We start from the raw sequence: 3,084 nt of genomic DNA, 5'->3' as shown, positions 1-3,084 counted from the left end.
TAGCAGAATTGGATGGGTACACGGACAGGAATGGGCACCTCGTCCTTCGACTCGCGGACCATCTAAACCTAGAAATTGCCAATTTGAGTGCACACTGTGAGGGCCAGTACACGTGGTGCGCGCGAGGTAGTGCAACGTCGATCGACTACGCGCTAGTGTCGCCTCGCCTTGCGGGCTTGCTGCGACGCATCACCATAGACGAGGAGGGCGTGTACAGCCTGAGCAGTGACCACAACCGCCTCCGGCTAGACTTCTCCCGCTCACACCAGGCGACCAAGAGAATCAAGGGCAAATGCTCCCCCTACCTACCTTGGAAAGCGCTGGAGGCTGTGGCGCAAGAGTTCGAGGAAAGTCAGGAGCGCCGAGAAGCTACTTCTTATGAGCAATATGTCGAAGCTCTACGGCAGGTGATGCTCAAGCACATGATTGGTCGGACATCCAAGACGAAGACACGCAAACAATGGTGGGACAAGGAGGTAGCGGAGGCGTGGCAGGCACGTCGACAGGCTAGTCGGGCCCACCGTCGCATGGTGAAAACGGGGGATTCCAAGGCGACTGCAGCGGCTTGGGCACTGTATCTTCAGCAGAAGCACAAGGTACAGGCTCTCGTACAAGCAAAACTGGTGGACGCCAACCTGCGTCAAATGCAGAGCATTAAGGAGGATGGAAAGTCGGCGTCCCAGAAGTTTTGGCGTTATATCCGTTCGCTGGACAGGAATGCTGAGCCACCTTTTGCCCTTGAAGATCCCGATACAGGAGAGCCCGTCATGGACTTGAGAAAACACATCACTGACTTCCTGTCATCTCTGTACGGGTCTGCAGGAGAAACCGTCAAGCATATGCGGACGTCACAGGGACAGGCTATTCGCGACTCATGCGAACCAAAGTGGGAGTGCACTAACCGCAGCGTCGATCGGGCATTGTCCCACCTTCGTGCACACACGGCGACGGGGCCTGATGACATCCCAGCTCGACTGCTGAAGCTACTCGGCCCGGACTCACGTGAGCAGCTTGCTGCCCTGTTCACAGGAATTATCAACGGGGCTGAGGTACCGCGGGCATGGCAACACGGCCGCGTGGCACTGATTCCAAAGCGTGGAGGCAAAGCGGAACACATCAGTGATTACCGCTCGCTCACGGTCACAAGTGTCATGTACAGGGCCTTTACGCACATATTAAAGGATTGGATCAGTGCGTGGGCGGAGGCCAAACATTGTCTCACAGAGATGCAAAATGGTTTTCGCCGTGGTCGCCGCCTAGAGGATAACGTGTTTTCGCTGACACAGTGTGTCGAGATAGCAAGAAAAGAGGGATGGAAGCTAATTTGCTGCTTCTTGGATGTCGAGAAAGCCTACGACAATGTACCCCACATAAAGCTCTTCGACCGCCTCTCTGGCCTGGGCTTGCCAGAGACCCTGCTGTCCACGGTGAGCCGGCTATATTTGGACAATACGGTGACAGCTCAGTTTGGAGGGGTACGAACAGGACAAATTGGCGTCCACAAAGGCCTGCGACAAGGCTGCCCATTATCCCCGATACTGTACCTGCTGTTCGTGTCCGAGTTAGAAAGGAAGCTGCTGCAGTCGGACACAGGCTTTCGGCTAAATTGCAGCGTGACGGGCGTAGACAGCCGACGGCTGCCGGGGCTCGCGTTTGCGGATGACCTGGTGCTGATGGCCGAGAGCCAAGGGGACTTGCAGCGATTGCTCTCCATATGCGCTGCCGAAATCGAGGATCTGGGCCTGCGCTTCAGTGCAAGGAAAACCATCGTCGTGCAGTTTGCAGGAGCAACGGAGAATTTGACTCTGACACTGGATGGCCAAACCCTCAGCGTTGGGGCGTCGTACCGTTACCTCGGTGTGTTGTTGTGTAATGAACTGGACATTTTTCAGCAGCATGAGGCCGCCATCCGTCAGTCAGCGCTCCGAGCCCAGGCCATTCTACGCCGCCGCTGTTTGTGGGGCTGCAGCAGGTATGTGATGGTGCGCGACCTGTGGAAGCTGGTCCACGTGCCGGCCCTCACCTTTGGAAACGCAGTGGTTTGCCTCTCAGCGTGCACCCGAGAGTGGTTGGAGTGTCGCCAAAGGGAGGTCGGGCGCCTGGCCGTGGGGTGCCATGGGGCGGTGGCCAAGGAAGCTATCCAGGGAGACCTTGGCTGGTCAAGCTTCGAGGCACGCGAGGCGTCAAGCAAACTGGCATACCGGGGTAGGTTGCAATTCATGAGCCGTGAGAGATGGGCCAGGCGTGTATTCGACCACCTGTCGGCCAGTTGCCTCCGCACCAAGTGGACCAAGCGCCTATACAACCTCGAAAAGAAGTATGGGTTCTTTCGCACTCCTCTACGCGCGGAGTCTGAGACAGCGCGGAAACGGCAGGCAGGCCTACAGATCAAAGAGGAAGAGGAGGCAGAATGGCGTAGAAGCAGTGCGGACAAATCGACGCTTGCCACGTACTGTGAACACAAGTCTTCCATAGGAGTGGAGCGGATCTACGACAACAGTCCTGGGAGCGCGCTGCTGTTTGAGGCCCGAGCAGGAGCACGGCGCACGCTCGTTTACAGACGTCGCTTTGACGGTGACGACCAAGTGCGGGCAGCGCTGTGCAGAGCCTGCGGTGCCACCGAGGAGACGATGGAGCACATTGTGATGCTGTGTCCGGGTGTCTCTCCACCCCCAGTAGAGGGTGCCACCCTACCAAAGGCACTTGGGTTTCAACCACAGCCCACAGACGACGCCACCGACAGTGCCATGTGTACAAGTGCGGACGCTGTAGTAACCACGACGAAGCGCCGCCTAACGCACTGGTGGACAATGGTACGCAGCTGTCCCAGAATATAGGACTCTGTCGTGTGATCGCACTTTTGCTTGTTCGTTTTTTTTTTGTTCGCCTTTTTGTTCTTCACTTAGTGTTGTATCTGCTCCCTCTTTTCCTTTTTTTTCTTTGCTGTTTGCGTCCTGTCACTTCATTCATAGTTCTTTGTTCTGCAGTGATGTTTTTGATTTATTGTTTTCTCTTTTTACTTAGCCCATTGTTCCTTGTTCTTTAGTGCTTTTGTGTTTTCATGTTTGGTCTGGGTGACCCTAT

The sequence above is a fragment of the Haemaphysalis longicornis genome, unplaced genomic scaffold (genome assembly GCF_048455015.1).
Source record: "Haemaphysalis longicornis isolate Haplotype H1 unplaced genomic scaffold, Haemaphysalis longicornis Haplotype H1 scaffold_3, whole genome shotgun sequence".
NCBI lineage: Eukaryota > Metazoa > Arthropoda > Arachnida > Ixodida > Ixodidae > Haemaphysalis > Haemaphysalis longicornis.
The sequence above is the reverse complement of the archived record's forward strand: the minus strand, read 5'-3'. Positions refer to the sequence as shown.